Raw genomic sequence first — 18,257 nt, forward strand, 5'->3', positions numbered from 1 at the left:
CAATACTTTTGAGATACTAGACCATTGGAGTGCTATTGCCATAACAAAATGATTTTAGAGCTAGTATCCTGGTGTCTTAACAACAACTATTTTCTATTTGGAAACGATGTCTATTTGCAGAAAAGGGACGTGGCTATCGGGGCCTGCTTCTCTCCCAGCTACGCGTGTTTACACGTGGGTTGGTGGGAGGAGCAGGTCCTCAAGCGTCTCCATGGCTCCGTATTCAACAATCACGTTTCTGAATGGCTGAGATACATCGATGATGTTTTTGTCATATGGAGAGGGGATGAACAAAGTGCTAGGGATTTTGTTGATCAATATCAATCATGAGAATCTAAAATTTACATCACATATCAGTAAGACACATGGAGATTTTCTAGATGTAGGCATTTCTTTCCGCGAGGGTAAAATAGCAACTACCCTGCACAGGAAGAGCACTGCAGGCAATTCAATATTGCATGCCAGCAGTGCACACCCCAAACATGTTATCAACAACATCCCTTATGGCGAATTATTAAGGCTCAAGCGGATTTGTAGCACGGAGGATGATTTGGTGACCTGCACTAATCAAGCTCTGACTAGATTCAAACAGAGGGGCTATCACAAATCTATTCTTGAACAGGCTGTCAATAAAATAAATACTGTATCAAGGGACTCTCTATTTGCCAACAAGGCGACAAATAGGCCTATACCTGATGACAGTGACACTAATTCTGTTCCTAGATTTGTCACTACTTTCAACAAACAAGAAAGAAAAATCACAGCTATTATCACTCGAAGTTGGCCCATACTTCTTACTGATGCGGTTTTGGCCCAGAGGCTTCCAACTTGTCCAACTATCACTTACAGAAAGGGACCTCCGATGAAAACTCAAATAGCCAAGAGCAGCCCAGAATTAGGAAAAGACAAAATGTGGTTACAACCCCGGCCGGGGTTTGCAAAATGTTCAAGCTGCAGGGATTGCAGATTTGGAATTAACACCACACAATATGCCACCCCATTCAGTCCAGAAATGGTTACTATTAAAGGGAGCTATAATTGTAGAACCGAAAACGCGGTCTATGTTCTGACATGCACCTGTGGCCTACGATACATGGGCAGTACCAAGCTACAGGTGCATGTCAGAATTCTCCAACATCTTCGGGCCATCGTTAACAACGATGGCTCCTATCCAGTCGCCAGGCATTTCAAACAAATGCCTAATAACGATCTGCAATGTTTGAAATATTTTGTAATAACGGCCAATCCCAAACCACGCCGAGGGGGCGACCGAGATAAGATGTTGAGAAGAACAGAATCCAAGTTTATATTGAAATTAGATAGCAAATTCCCCAATGGTTTAAATACCACAGAAGGTCTGTACCATTTCTTATGATTGAGATCTTATTAATAATAATATGCTGTATCTTCAATGCAATTTACATCTTAGATCTCGTCTGGGGAGGCGTGGGATGACACATCTTATGCGGCTGACCTCCTTGTAGCACAACGGCTTTTAATCCACTTATATTGCACATTTTTTCTATGGAGTTTCTAGTTAGCACTAGCACTTTACATTTTTACACTTATTTCAGTGGAAGATCGGTTTTCAATTTAGTCAACTTGCAGGGTCAACATATTGCAATGGACAACTAAAATGTAGTATTAGAACTGCAAATCATGAGTATATAAGTATTGGTCATAGACAGAGGATAGGACTCATATAGCAGTCTCTATTTATTGCGATATAGGTAGTATATGAATATCCAGCTACTCAGGGATGTATGAATTGCTTTTTATGGTTTTTTAATGTAATTTGTCATTTTTTTGCACATGGTATTATGTTTACAATGTGAAGCATAATTTGCACAAATATGTTTACAGTGATGCAATTTTGCGTGATTTTGCACATATTTGTTAGATGCATTTAGGCAGCTATTACAAAATGAGCAATTATTTTTGCACAGTGACATTTTTTGGTGCATTGGAGACCAAGCAACATACAGCTTTAATTCATGTACACCCCTGATGTCTCATTTCAATTCAGACAGTTTTAGAAAATCTGCAGCAGTTGACTATATAAAACGCAATGATGTTTCATTTCGATTTCATGTGGTTTTAGAAAACAGACTAACCTATGTTCCACTCAGTGTATATTTATATAGCATTTCTTCTATATTCACTAATCACGTGATGTGCACTTAGAAAATTTAAAAAACATGGCGGGCCTAGAGGATGCTTGGTTTTGAACCTCATTATCATGCGTGACTCCAGCCTACGTAGTTTCTGGATACGGTTTCCACCTCGTTCATTTGGAGGCACCGTCACAAGTCCCGAATATTTTGTGTCCAGCCAGGATTTACCCACATGCAGTGACAAGTGTCTTGCGATTGCATATGTCATGTCCATGTTTTGAATCGCACGCATGTGTTCCAGTATGTGTTTTTTTAGGGGGCATATTGTACTGCCGAGGTACTGTTTACCACAGAAACATTGGAGTATGTAGACCACAAAAGTTGATGATAATGAGGTTCAAAACCAAGCATCCTCTAGGTCTAAATGGGGATGAGGAACTTCATATCCACCTATAGACATCTTCGGTATAACCGATGTATGGGAACACAGTATATCCTTGTTGTATAGCGAACAACTTATAAAAATATGATCCTATCCATCATAATTGGGACTCAAGCATCCATTGAAATTCCATATAATCATGAAAAAGCCAGCTCAAATCCACACAGATATATATAGGACTGCAGTAACCATTGCATGTTAATTGACATGAGTGCGAGGTACTCTATACTCAAAGAGGGGGAGTAGGCACTCAGCCGTGATTTGTTGTTGGACACTAAGTCATAACTCACACCCTGTAACATACTAATGTGCAGAACACTCCATATGTTGCTTCCATACAATTGAAATATATAAGGTGCCTTGCATTCACAAATTAATAATTAGCACATACTTTAGTGTTTTATATAAAATGCTTCTGTGTCATATAATTGAGGACGGCGCCGGCTGAGGTATATATGACCTCTTGAGAGCACCCAAGTAGGGTAGTATGTCTATATGTTTACACTCTAGAACAGGAATGAAGAGAATCCCATATCGCTTATATTGTTTGAACCACAATACCCAGAATGCAATATAATGGCACCTCTATGCATGTGTATAAAAATAAGAAATGAAAGTAGGACTATTGTAACAATCTACCGTGACCAGGAACTACGGTTCGAAACGCGTAGGGAGGATTACGTTTTGAGATTAAGATAACATCTTTATCGTCGAGAGGAGTGCCACGTCATTATTTTCCTTGGGATGAATATATATATATATATATATATATACATATATCTGCGGCTGTGAAATGACCCCAGTCCGACCCCTGCCGCGCCACAGCGTCCAGAGTTCACGTAGGCTACTGGAGCCGAAAAACGTGCGATCAGGTCGGGATGGAGGGAGGGAGGGAGTCTCACTCCTCCCAGGTGGTGGGAGGCAAACTCCCTCCAAAATTACTTAGAGGTGAACAGAATCCCGAGAGGGCTTAGAATACTGATTACCCCAACTGTGTCAATCCCAAAACCACAAGTGCTAAAAGACTGAGTCGAAAACACAAATGCCTGGTCTAAAAAGATGCTGGAAATTCTAATTGCCAATTTATGGGAGGAGCACAAAGACCTAATGACCCAGATTGATGAACTGATGGAGGAACTGGGCAAGGAAACTGATCAAACAGAGACCAGCAAGGTCCTAAAACTGGTTGATGACAGGGTTAAAACACATGAATAAGAAGTAGTAGAGAGAAAACAACGCAAATTCTTACGCGATGAGTGTGACTATGCCAAAGGTAGAATACTAACATTCGCTAGGAAGTTTGACAAGGCAAGATCAGCACTCTCGAAGGACAAAGCCCTGGGCACGTTGGAGGCAAGCAGAGAAGGATCGAACACTGACCTTAGCTCCGATCAAGGTTCTACAGAAAGCCTCTCGTCCGGCTTGAATGAACAACATTCTTTTTCCAAGGAAGTACGCCTCATGCAGATGACAAAAGAACACTTTACCAAAGGGAAAACAAGAGGACACGGAACAAAAGAGAAAATCGGAAATGGAGGATCAAAAGAAGAAAATGTAAGGAGAGTTGGCATGGGAACACGAGGCCAAATGAACAAGAAACAATAATGGAGAACAATACCACACAGTTAACGGTAATAAACCTCACTATTACAACACTATCAGAAGAAGAAGAGAATGTATTCAAACTTGGGTTGTCCTTTTGTCCCGATATCAGCTTTGACTTTGCACAGGCTAGAGTTGACCTCTATAAATTTGAGAAAAAATTAAATCTGTATAAATTACATCTTGACAAAAATTGTATGGAAGCAGGGAGAGCTAGATACCTAAACATACCTAGTCCAGACAATAGGCTGGCAATTGAAGACATACCCTTGCTACAGACGATCACTGACTTGGAGGATGAGACTGGAGTTAACACTAGGGATGCAGCGACTGATCCCTTTGTCCCCATACACATACAAGATATAACATGCAAATTTGGGATAGAAACACGAAAAACCCTGAAAACAGGGTTCAAAGCCAGGTCAAAATTTGTACCCATGACACCCAAAGATAACACTGACATATTTAGCGACTTAGTTGCCAAAGACCTTGAGAAACTGATACATACGACGCCACGCAACAAAAACATGACCAAACTCAGTGACAAGCTGTCAGAAACCAACAGAGTGATCAGAACCTGATAATAAAACCGTCAGATAAAGGGGGCAACGTGGTCCTTGTGACCAGAACCATGTACACCAGGGAGGTCTACCGACAATTCAACAATACACAATGCTATTGCAGAGTAGGCAATAAATATCTAATTGATTTACGACACAGGTACCATGGGAGACTAGACGACTGGCATGAGGGTGGACTGTTGACATGGGACAAGAGGAGATTCCTTAAGAACGAAACACCAACAACACCCACATTTTATTTCCTGGCCAAGGTCCATAAGAACGCCCAAGAACCTCCGGGCAGAACAATAGTATCCTCCAAAAACAGCCTTCTGGAAAAAACATCAACATTTGTTGACCATTTTCTATTCCCGTATGTGAAAAAACTGAATTCTTACATCAGAGACACAAGTGATTTCCTGGGAAAGATCAATGACGTAGTCATGACCTATAACTGTTGGCTAGTAAGTGTAGACGTAGAGTCGCTTTACACAAGCATAAAACATGAGGACCGACTCAAGGAATGTACGTTTTTTCTTAAGATACATGATATCCACCTACTTGAACACACACATGCTTTTATAGATGATCAATACATGTTTGAAAGAGAATGTTTTTATGTTTGGAAAAGATTATAAACAGCTGCAAGGGACTTTCATAGGCACCTGTTTCGCCCCCAGCAATGCCAACCTGATGGTTAGCTGGTGGGAGAAGCAGGTGCTCTGGAAGAACAAGTTACTAACCTTCGGTAACGATGTATCTGTAAGAAACATTAGTTAGTTAGATTCCTCACCTTAGAATATCCCCAGGCGTCAGACTGGATCCGGAAGATTTTTCGTCAGCAATACCCCTTGCGCGTCGCTAGGCGTCGTCTGCGGCTCCGCGTCCGTCGTCGGCGTCGTGCGCCGGGATGACGTCGTCGGAGTACTTAGACGCCGCCCTCGCGCGCTGACGTCAGTTCTTGTACATAGCCTTCCGCGCCAGGAACGCAGAGCCATGCAAAGACCGACACTGGTGCCAAAAATAAAATCTAGGGGCCTGAAAGGACAACCTTAACCCTAGATGTCAGTTCGCAGAACGGGGAGGATGGGAGGGTCGGTGAGGAATCTAACTAACTAATGTTTCTTACAGATACATCGTTACCGAAGGTTAGTAACTTGTTCATCTGAAAGAAACACGTTAGTTAGATTCCTCACCTTAGAATAGATACCCAAGCAATACCATCCCCGGTGGTGGGTCTGCGAACCAAGATCACACCAGAAAGTCCTGGAGGACAGAACGGCCAAAGAAGCCATCCCTCCGGACTTGGCTGTCAAGGCAATAATGCCTGGCAAACGTGTGTAGAGAAGCCCACGTCGCCGCCTGACAGATGTCCTGCAAAGGGACTCCCCGTCCCAAGGCAGTAGTAGCCGCCGTGGCCCGAGTAGAATGGGCGCGCAGCCCAACAGGAGGGTCCTTTTTAGCCAAGGAATAGCAGATTTTTATACACAAAACGACCCACCGAGAGATGGTTCGTTTGTGCACAGCTTTCCCCTTCTTAGCGCCCACGTACCCAACAAAAAGCTGGTCGTCCACCCGGAACTGTTTTGTGCGGTCCAGATAGAAGGAGAGCGCACGTTTTGGGTCCAGACGGTGGAGCCTCTCTTCCTCTTTGGAAGGATGCGGAGGCGGAAAGAAGGTGGGCAAGGTGACAGACTGCCCAAGGTGAAATGGAGTCACCACTTTAGGAAGAAAAGAGGGACGAGGCCGAAGGACAACCTTGTCCGGATGAACAGATAGAAAAGGAGGCTTTGAAGATAAAGCCTGGAGCTCACTCACCCGTCTAGCCGAGGTGATGGCTACCAGAAAAGCAGTCTTTAGAGTTAGAAGACGAAGAGGGCAATTGTGAAGAGGCTCGAAGGGAGCGCACATCAGGAATGTCAAAACCAGATTCAAGTCCCACTGAGGCATTACAAAAGGGACAGGAGGGAACGTGTGTGTAATGCCTTTGAGAAAGCGTGTAACCACAGGGGACTTGAAAAGAGAAGGCTGATCAGGAAGCCGCAAGAAGGCGGAGATGGCAGCAAGATAACCTTTCAGGGTGCCCAGGGCAGAGCCCTGCCGGGCCAGAGAAAGAAGGAAGAGGAGAACCTCAGAAAGAGGGGCGGAAAGGGGATCCACAGCCTTTGCTGTGCACCATGCCACAAATTTGTTCCACCGGCAGGCGTATACCGACTTTGTGGAGGGACGCCTGGCTGCCAGAATGATATCACAGACTTCAGGAGGCAAGTCAAATGGCATCAACTGCCGCCGCTCAATCTCCACGCATGGAGGTGGAGGCTGGACAGGTTCGGGTGGAGGACCGTCCCCTGCTGCTGCGACAGAAGATCCTCCCGAAGGGGCAGACGTATCGGGGGATCGGTCAACAGACTGAGTAGCTCGGGATACCAGTATCTTCGTGCCCAATCCGGAGCCACCAAGATGACTTGGGCCCGGTCGCGCCTGATCTTCTTCAGCACTCTGGGCAGAAGTGGTATAGGCGGAAAGGCGTACAACAGACCGCAACTCCACTCGTGACGAAAAGCGTCGCCGAGCGAGTGCCGCCTTGGAAATTCCAACGCGCAGAACTGCTGACATTGCGCGTTCTCTTCGGTGGCGAATAGATCTAACCAAGGCTCTCCCCACTGCTGAAAGAGGCCTTGCACCACTTCGGAGTTCAGACGCCATTCGTGATCCATCATGCACCGGCGGCTGAGTTCGTCTGCTCTGGCGTTCAGAGAGCCCGCCAGATGTTGAACCACCAGGGTGACGCCCTGGTGTTCCAGCCATGTCCAGAGGCGCAGAGCCTCCTGACAAAGGGTCCACGACCCCACCCCGCCCTGTTTGTTGCAGTACCACATGGCGGTGGTGTTGTCCGTGAACACCTGCACGACACTTCCCCTGACAGAGGGAAGGAAGGCTTTCAGTGCAAGCCGGATCGCTCTCAACTCCAACAGGTTGATGTGGAGACGAGACTCCGCCGGAGACCAGAGGCCTCTGATCTCCGCCTCTCCCATATGGCCACCCCAACCCAGGAGGGACGCATCCGTCACTACGACATGCTCCGGTTGGGGAAGGGAGAGGCTCTTGCCCTTGACCCACTCGCGGTCCGTGAGCCACCACTGCAACTGCTGTGCAGTGCCCTCCGAGATCAAGACATGGTCGGACAGGTTGCCGTGATGCTGGGCCCACTGAAACTTCAGGTCCCACTGCAGAGCCCGCATGCGCCGCCTGGCGTGATGCACTAGTAGGATGCAGGAGGCCATCAGCCCCAGAAGCCGCAACACTAGCCTGACCGAAACCCGGGATAGAGGCCGAAAGATGGGAATCAGGGCCTGTATATCCCGGACCCGCTGTTCCGGTGGATGGACCCGGAACTGCGCCGAATCGAGAACCGCTCCGATGAAGAGGAGCTTCTGAGAGGGACTCAAGTGTGACTTCGGCACGTTGATGGAAAACCCCAGCAAATGCAGGAGATCCGCCGTAGTCTGGAGGTGGGAGACGACTGCCTGGGGCGAGCCCGCCTTCAACAACCAGTCGTCGAGATAGGGGAAGACTGGGACCCCTGATCTGCGCAGATGAGCTGCGACCACCGCCATCACTTTCGTGAACACCCGAGGGGCACTGGTGAGGCCGAAGGGGAGCACGGTAAACTGAAAGTGCTCTTGGCCCACCGTGAACCGCAGGTAACGCCGGTGGGCCGGCAGGACGGGGATATGGAAATATGCGTCCTGCAAGTCCAACGCTACCATCCAGTCTCCAGGGTCTAGGGCAGCTAAAACCTGAGCCAACGTTAGCATCTTGAACCTTTCCTTTCGGAGGAAGGCATTGACGTTCCGGAGGTCCAAGATAGGGCGCAGGCCCCCCTTGCCCTTCTTGGGAACCAGAAAGTAGTGGGAATAACAACCACGACCTACTTCTGGACTCGGAACGCGCTCGACGGCCCCCTTGGCCAAGAGAGCCGAAACTTCCTCGCGGAGAAGATCCAAATGATCCCCCGAGATACGGTGGTGCTGTGGTGGCATGGCTGGAGGGGTCGTCTCGAAGGGGAGGGAGTAGCCCCTTCGGACGATTTGCAGCACCCACCTGTCCGATGTTATGGACCGCCAGTGGAGCAGGTGATGGCGAACTCTGCCGCCCACTGGCGTGGTATGGGCCTGAAAGCTCGGACTAGGAAGGCTTTGAGGCGGATGCTGCCGGGGTGGATGTGGGCTGACCACGTCGGCCTCCATTTCCGCCACGGCGGAAGCCACGTCCGCGACCGCGCGCAGGTTGGTTCTGCGGCTCGTGGCTTTGCGAACGTGAGGAGGCGCCCCTTCCTTGGCCACGAAAGGGGCGAAAAGCGGAGGTGTGCGCCCGCGGAGCCGAGAGGCCCAAGGACTTGGCCGTAGCCCGGGAGTCCTTAAAGCGGTTCAGCGCACTGTCCGCCTTCTCACCAAACAGGCGAGTGCCATCAAAGGGCATGTCCATGAGGGTGTTCTGGACATCCCCGGAAAATGACGTGGACCGCATCCAGGCGTGGCGGCGGAGCGCCACCGTGGTGGAAATCGCCCGACCTAGCGAGTCCGTGGTGTCAAGCCCACATCTTATGGCGTGCCGTGCTGCATCCCTCCCATCGGCCAGAGCCTGGGAAAGACGTGGCCGGACCTCCTCCGGACACAGGGGCAGCACGTCCTCCACCGTATCCCACAGGGAATGGGAATAACGGTCCAAGAGACAGGCGGTATTTAAGGACCGCAGGCCCAAACTAAGGGACGAGAACAGTTTCTTGCCAAACTGCTCGAGTCTCTTGGAATCCCGGTCCGGCGGAGCGGTCGGGAAGGAGGATTGGGAAGTAGAGGCCTGGATAACCAGACTCTCGGGGGTGGGGTGTTGGGACAGGAAGCTGGGGTCGCCCGGAGCAGGGCGGTGGCGCCTGGCAACGTTCCTATCCACAGGAGGAACTGTGGAGGGCTTGGACCAGGTGCCCTGCAGAACGTCAGTGAGGGCCTCGTTAAACGGCAGCAGAGGCTCAGTGGAGCTTGCTGAGGTTTGAAGCACCTCAGTGAGGATGTTGGTCCTCACAGCCACGGCAGGCAACTCGAGCCCAAGGGCCTCAGCCGCCTTGCGCAGCACCACAGAAAATGCTGCACCCTCCTCCGAAGCCACGGTCGGAGGAGAAGTGAATCCAGCGTCTGGCGAGGTGTCCAGCCCGCTGGCCTCCCCCAGTTCATCTGCCCAGTCCTGAGAAAGCTGTGACTGAACAGCCAGAGGGTCCTCGAACCCCTCCCAGTCGCCCCCTTCTTCCGATTCCTGATAAACAGGAGGAATGATCGGAACCGGACTGTAGAGATGGTAGGTCTCTAGCGGCGTCGGATGCGGCGTCGGCGGACGCCGTGCCGGCGTCGGGTCCGGATGAGGGCTAAACTGGGGCGTCGGCGTCACAGGCGTCGGCGTCGGCGGCGCCGGTGACGGCGTCGGTGGTTCAGGCGTCGGCGCCGGTGGAGGAGTGACAAGGTCAACCGGCGTCGACTGGGGCCCAGGCATGGGCCCCGCGGGGACCTGCGGCGTCGAGACCGGAGTCGTCGACGGCGCCGGGGCCGGAGCCGCCGGCACGCGAGGTCGCCCAGTCGAGCCCGCGGGGCCCGAAGGCGCGCCAGCGGGCGTCGACGGCGGGGCCAGGCTCCTCATGGCCGAGAGGAAGGCGCTGATCTCCGCCGGCGCCGCGTCAGCCCCAGGGACCGGAAGGTATGGGGGCGGACGCGGCACCTGCGGCTCCGCCGGAGCCGCGGGGGTGGAACCACTTGGACCCTCGGCCGAGTCGCGCGACCGGCGAGGGGAGTCCGAAGAGCGATGTCGCCTCTTGGACTTCTTTGAGTGCTTGGACTTACCCGACGACTTGGAGCCCGACGATCGATGGTGGCGTCGGCTAGGGCTCCGCGAGCGATCCTTGGACCTCCTCCTGGACCGGGATCGCGCACGACGCGGAGCCGAGTGGCGAAGCTCGAGAAGCTTGCGGGACCGCTCCCGCCTAGCCTTCGAAGTCAGGGCCTGGCAGTCGTTGCACGACTCCGCGTCGTGGTCGAGGCCTAAGCAATAGAGGCACCGGCGGTGGTGATCGGTCACCGACATCAGTCGATGACAGTCTTCACAAGCCTTGAACCCAGGCATCCTACCGGCACCAGATGTCGACAGACAGGGATCAAAAATGATCAAAAAGAGTTAGTCAAAAAAGACTAAAAGGGGTAGCTCTCCCGGATCTGCGCTTACTGGCGCGGAAAAAAGAAGAACTGACGTCAGCGCGCGAGGGCGGCGTCTAAGTACTCCGACGACGTCATCCCGGCGCACGACGCCGACGACGGACGCGGAGCCGCAGACGACGCCTAGCGACGCGCAAGGGGTATTGCTGACGAAAAATCTTCCGGATCCAGTCTGACGCCTGGGGATATTCTAAGGTGAGGAATCTAACTAACGTGTTTCTTTCAGATCAACCAAACAGAAAAATGAATTTACAACATCAAAAAATAGCTAAGATATATTGATGACGTGTTTTTTGTGTGGGAGGGGAGTGAACAGGAATTGGATCTGTTTATCGATCTACTAAATGAAAACATTGTGAATCTTAAATTTACCAGACGGAACTATTTGCACTAATCTGTTCAGGAAGAAAACCGCAGGGAATTCTATCCTGCACGCAGCCAGCAGCCATCCACCCAGCTTCAGATGGGGCATACCCTACAGTGAGTTCCTTAGAGTTAAGAGGAATTGCAGCACAACTACAGCCTTTGAACAAACCACACTGGCAATGAAAGCAAGGTTCAGGGAGAGTGGTTACCCAATGATGGCATTAAAACAGGCAGAAGCGAGAGTAAGGGAACTCCAGATAGATGAACTCATGCCCAAAGTAAGCAGTACTATCAACAGCAAACAGGCAACTCCCAAGCCAGTCCGTTTTATCACTAGCTACAGCAGTCAGGTGGCACAACTACGTAAAATCCTGAAACATAGGTGGGGGATCTTGAAACAGGACCCCATATTAAGACACAAGATAGGACCCAACCCTTCCATATCCAACAGGAGAAGCACTTCACTCAAAGACATGCTAGTGCACAGCTATCTACAAGCCAAAGAATCAAACTGGCTCAGACTAGCCAAAGGTTTCAGCAAATGCGGAAACTGTAAGGCATGTAGACACAGCAATAACATCACAGAGATCACTCTGGGAAATTTCAAAACCCCATGGAAAATCCCTAAGTTAATAGCTTGCAACACTGAGTTTGTTGTGTATGTCGTAGTTTGCCCATGTAACCTGTTGTACATTGATTCCACCACATTCCCTGTGGAGAAAAGAATCCTTGAACACTGGAGAGCAATAACTAACAAAGACCACAGTTACATCACAGCAAGGCACTTTACAACTAAACACAATGGAGATTAGACCAAGGCCAAATATTTTGGACTTGACTGTGTGAATCAGAATCCCAGAGATGGTAACAGGGGAGGGGCCCACGCTTTATTCTACAAGCCGGTGGCAAGTTTCCAGGAGGGCTGAACTTAGATGAGGAGATGCATTCACATCTGTAAAGAATAGCGAGAAATAACATTCACATCTGTAAAGATTAGTGAGTCAGGATCAGTTGTAGCAAGCCTCACGCCTCCCATCCATTTCTCCCTTCTTTTCCTTCTTTCCCCATTTGCACATTTCAGTATTTACCCACAAATGTTACATATGTATATGTATTAATATGATGGTGAAACAATTTGGATGTTTTAGACATTGAGCCTTATTTTGTCTTTGATTGTTTTGTTTAACGCGTAAACCAAGTGCCTGAGACAAGTATTGTATGTAGCAAGGATGTATCCGGTGACCCTTTTTAGGTCTCGGCTAGCGAAGGCTGCGCTTGCGCAGTCTCGCTCGTGAGATTTAATGACTTGGAGAAGAGGGGCTTGAACCCGCCCCTCTTCTCTCCTCTTCTCCATTGGCTGGCCTCTTAAATGCTGGCCAGCCATTGGAGAAGAGGCTCATCTCGCAAAACAAGCCCCGTCCTTTTCGGATTCGGGGGCGTGTTTTTTTCGTTACTTTCCGCTGGGCGTGTTTTTCTCTCCTCCAGCCAATGGCAAGAGGAGAGAAAAAGAAAAACACGCCCCCGAATCCAAAAACACGCCCCCGAATCCGAAAATGCCGCTGCCTTTCTCCGAGGCATTTCTGCTTCACCTCGGAGAAAGGCAGTGGTGTGCTTGTTATATATCAGCAAACTGTTCAGGGACTTCTGGAGTTACCAACACCCCTGGAAGTGGCCTACGTGCACATCTGCCCGAGTGGCGCGCAGGTACTCGCCCCCTCCCACGGATGCACTCCCTCTCTCTGGAAGGACGGGCTTTGAAAGGCACAGCTGACGTGTAGCCAGTCACCTCCGATGCCTGGCTAGGAGGCTCTGGTATGTCTCAGCCTCTCCCCGGCAATCATCGGCCGCAGGCCTGCTGGTACAGCTGTCGGACCTTCACCTGCACACAGCCGAGGTCACTGGGCGGCGTGACGTGTTCTCATTCCACCCTCGCCTTACATACGGCGATGCGGGGCTCCTTTTCATGGAGTTCTGGCCGAGGAAGGGATTCCTTTTTCGTGACATTAAACACACGGATTTTTCGGATCCCATCCGATGGGATCCAAACGTAGATAACTTTTAACACGAATTGGAATGTATGTCTGAAAATCCCTCTTGCACGCAAATAATGATTTGCTGTTGAATAAGTGTATATCTGCATGTAACAATTGTTCCACAATCCAGGTTCTGTACTATAGACCAGGGAGAGTTTGAGTTTACTTAAATCTATATCTATTAAAACATGGCTTTGTTTTTGCACCAGTACAAGGTTTATTTAACACATTCATTTGACAGTTAAGGGTGTCAGACGGCCATATGCGAATTAACTGAAGCTAGGGTACTGGGGTCGGGAGGTGCGCTGTCCAGGTCAAAGACCCCCATCCTCACAGTGCCAGGGGGCAGTGTGTCCAGGTGGATGTTTTCCAGAATGAGAGAATCATTTTAACATCCTACTCTGTTTTTTTGTAGCGCCACTATTCCTGCCTCATGGTGATAAATGTACAGTTTACTTTGATAAATGCGCACTTCATAATCTGGTGGCAAGTGCGGGTCTCATAACTGCAGGTGTGCGTTTGTGGGACCAAGTTGGCGCCGTACAGAGATAAACTGACCAGAGTGGGGAGGTGTTCACCTTAGGGCGCAAAGTGCTTACATCGCGGTGTTTAAGAGTGGGCATACTGGTGCCAGAGCTCGCCACCCGGTGAGAAGAGTTCATTAGAGTGCTTCACTGCGCGCCTCGCGACCTGCGCCTCAAGGTGCACAGAGATGCACCAAGATGCCCACGGTAATAGTCTTTCCGAAAACATATTACAGACATGTATGTACTCACGAGGGTCTGATATGTAAGATCGGCGAGTTGTCATGTGAGTGCTCACTGACTCCCTGTCTCGCGTGGAATGCGTGGCATGTGTATTTCGCGAACATAATACCAAACTGAAGAGATCCAGGCACTTCCTGACTACCGTGTACCTAACAAGGCATCCCCGCCTCCAGGCCGAGCTAGCACCATTTCTACTTTTTTTGAAAGCGAGAATTTCTCACCCTTTTGGCAAAGACGCCTGTTTCGCACCCCTTTCACGGCCCCTTTCAAACACCTGCAGAAGAGAGACAAGGAACAAGAGAGCTAAATTCGACTGGAGGCTGGAACTCCACAAAATTTCCCGCGAAATACCCAATGCATTTGCCCGTTTTCTGCATTTCCTCCATGTTTTGTATATTTTCAGAGGGCTGGCTGCGGCAGGGCACGGTGTCAGCCCGAGCTTGTCGGCAGTGTCCAGTTACCTGAAAAAGCACATCTCCCACCTGGCAGTAGTCAGCTAGGCAGCTCTCTTTTCAGGCTAAATCATGTTTCATGCTGTTGAACATTCGTCAGGAGCTGGGCGGGCTCTGACCCCCAAGTGATGAATGGGTTTTTATAGTTCACTGACTTTTGTGTGTTTCAAGCGTACCCCTGTATTCCAAGCAGTGGTGTAATAGTTAACTATGCATCCCCCTCCCCACCCCGCAGAATGTTGAGGGGCCCCTGAGTCTCTCATAACACTGATATTTATTGGCCTTGGGCTTTATTCAATCAATCAGGACTTATGAAGTGCTGCTAATCACCTCTGGGCTATCCAGGCGCTGGCAGGGTGGCCTGATTTCCAGAAACAAAAACCGGGACGGGTCAGACATAATAGTAGGACTAAAGCCTGCGATCATTTTTACAGTAGACGTGGTCTGTTTATGTATTCTTTTATTGTATTTATTTTGTATAGTGCTCACAGACTTCAGAGCCTCTAGCTCTTAGGGTAATGGCTGCTGGCATTATAATACGTGTCTGTTCCATAGGCTGCAGGCGATGTAATTCGCAGTGTCACACCTGATGTAACCCCACAAAATAATAAAACAAGCTATTTAAAAATAAAAAATTTGCCTTTGCCACTTAGTGGTGCCCCACGAGGCCCTCGGCACTGAAAGGCAGTTCTGCCTGTCACATGTTTTTTGGTGCACATTTGGAGTGTCACCTATCTCTGGAGTCCCCAGAGCCCCGACCCCCTCTACAAAACGTTAATAATAAAAGTACAGCCATCTGAGAGCCAGTCTCCCTTTCAAAGCGAGGCTGCCTGTACGGGCTATTACCCTCAATTACCAGTTGCTGTCCACTCTTCCTAGCTGCGGGGTTGAGCACTTCCCTTTGAAGTCACGATCCTTTTATCTGTGGCCGGACTCAGGAATTTAAGAAGAACCGTCATACTGATGCTCAGAACAGTTCGTGGTTACTACAGTGCTTAATTGATGAAAAAAAAAATATATATACAAGTAAAAAACATATAAGTGCCAGGGCCCTCCTTAGGAGGCCCCTGCAGCTTGCGCCACACATTGCGGCTCTGTGGGTGGCTCTGTGTGTGTGTGGGAGGCTCTATGTGTGTGTGTGTATGTGTGTGCCTCTGTGTGTGTGGCTCTGTGTAGGTGGCTTTTTTTGTAGGTGGCTCTATGCGTGGGTGGCTCTGTCTGTGTGTGGGTAACTGTGTGTAGGTGGCTCTGTGTGGGTGGCTCTATTTGTGTGTGGCTCTATTTGTGTGTGGGTTGCTCTATGTGAATAGCTCTGTGTAGGTGGCTCTGTGTGGGTGGCTCTGTGTGTGTGGCTCTGTGTGTGGGTGCAAATGCAATAGGTCTCGCATTTGAGAGAGATTAAGCTATTGACATTGTAAATAACAATGCCGTTTCTTTAAATGTTTTAAAAACAAAAACATAAACAAAAATAATGTCATGAGCAATGCCAATAGCTCTAACTTTAACAATGCCGAGACCATTGCATTGTAAATGCTTGTTTAATTTGCCATTTTGTGTTCTTCATTACAGGGAGACAACGTTGGTGGTTCAGGAGGGACTCACTCAGCCACGATAAATGTATGCACACCCAGAGTGGATGGACAACCATGACATCCTCCTTACTCTTTGATAATATGATCCCTAGTTTAAATCGCAGATAACTAAGTCTGCATTAGTCCACTATCCTGACAGAAAGCATGGTACTATACCAGCACTTCCCTGGGGGAATTGTCCTAGCTTAATTGCTTATGAGGAAGGACGCACACACTAAGGTACTATACCCCACCTACTTACTACACCCCGGTCACAAGCGCACGGGAGACTAGCATATCCAGGACACCGTAATACAAATACGAAGCACCGACATTTATAGGTCTCACGGCACACTAGATGCGAACTAAACATCTCTGGTAATTTACAATTAAGGAAACTGCAATGTTGAATTATGTATGAAATCCGTAATGTTGAAATCTTTCAATCACATTATTTTTTATACACATTTCCTTTACGTCTATTGTCACGTGGTATGTTTGACCACAAGCAAAAGTTTTAAAAGGTGTATGACGCGAGATGGGGTCAGGTGATCAAGACCATGAATGTGGTTGAAATGCATTCTTTTGTCACAATAGAATAAAAATTTCTGCAAACATGATCGAGTGGGCTCGTGGATCTGCTTTCTTGGCGTATCCCGTTGCGTGTGAAATATATATATATAGACCGCTGTGTCGGTCGAAACGCGTCTGAACCTATCCTTTGTTTAAAATAAATCGAGCATGAAAATCTGAACCAGCATTTGAGTGTCCGTGTCTTTTGGGAGTACCGGCTGGTGCTTCGGATGGAGGATTCGATATATATATATATATATATATATATGTTTGGGACAGACAAGCGGTGCATAGGGGCTTCTCAACATTCCCCTCTCCTCTAAATCCGGTGGTGGAAAATTCAGACTTCACACCAGTAATCGACAGCGCCCTGTTCCAGATGTGGTAGGGCACTGGTTGTTCCTCTATTGGACATTTTCCTGACGAGGAGGGACCTATCTCTTTTGACAGAATGAGGGAGGATTTTGCAACTCCTGAGAGTGAGAGGCTCTACTACTTACAAATTAGGCATTGGCTCATGCAACCCTCTGTTAAGAAAGCAGCACAAAGACACTTAATGAGTTTCAAAAAGCTGGCTCCTCATCAAATACACTGACAAACACCTAATTACAGAGTTGTATGGCATGCTGCTCCGGGAGCCATAGGGAGGGAGGTCACCGGCACAGATCCACTGGCAGGAGGAGCTGGGTCGACGAATGTCCCCTAAAGAATGGCAGGACATATACTATAGGGCACGTCACGGAACTTGCAATACAACTAGCATAAAAACTGACATAGAGGCAACCCGACAAAGTGCCGAATGCTGGAGGCGATGTGGATCCCATGGAACCCTTCTACACATTCTGGGGGAATGCCCCAAGCTGGCACATTTCTTGGAAGAGATTTTGACCGATGTTGATACACATTTTAACTCCCAAATTCCCCGATTTCCGGCCTACATCTTTTTGGGACTCCCCAATTCACTTACATACTCACTCAAATTCCGCAGGGGCCAAAACATTAGCATAGCACTTGGGACGCACATCAGGCAATTCTGGCACATTGGGGAACAGAGAGGCAGCCGACACGTCTGGAATGGCCCCATTGCATCTAGCAGGTGACTGGGATGGAGAAACTTACACTGACAATAACCATGCAGGGGAAATCTTTCCGGGATCTGTAGCAGCCAGACATAGTGCTTCTCTCCCAGGAATTTGTGGAACTGACCAGTCCCCGATATCTGAGACTGCTCCAGTTGAGAAGCCAGTGCCAGCGCCCAAAGAGGAGACTCCCTTCAAGTAGTTTATCACGCTTCTACTGCTCTTATCTCTAATGCTTGTGACTTGTTGTGAGCACATAGGGGGGTGGGGGAAGAGACAGTGGGAAGGGGGATTTCTGGGGAGATAATTTGTTGCATTCTTGAAATAAGGAACACCATCCTGAGTGCTACAGCAGCTTATCCAGTTGGTTATGCTATGCTCATGTTTGCAACAATAAAAAACAAATGTGTACCTAAAACCCATTTTCAGCTGTTAATTATA

The 18,257-nt window shown here is 48.9% G+C and overlaps 1 protein-coding gene across 3 annotated transcripts in view; it reads right to left on the reverse strand.

Annotated features, from left to right (window-relative positions):
* The window catches only part of CPLANE1 (ciliogenesis and planar polarity effector complex subunit 1), a 2,680,747-nt gene that overhangs the window by 651,499 nt on the left and 2,010,991 nt on the right, over positions 1 to 18,257 (reverse strand). The window lies entirely within an intron of this gene.

This window comes from Triturus cristatus, chromosome 2_1 (genome assembly GCF_964204655.1).
Source record: "Triturus cristatus chromosome 2_1, aTriCri1.1, whole genome shotgun sequence".
Classification (NCBI taxonomy): Eukaryota; Metazoa; Chordata; class Amphibia; order Caudata; family Salamandridae; genus Triturus; species Triturus cristatus.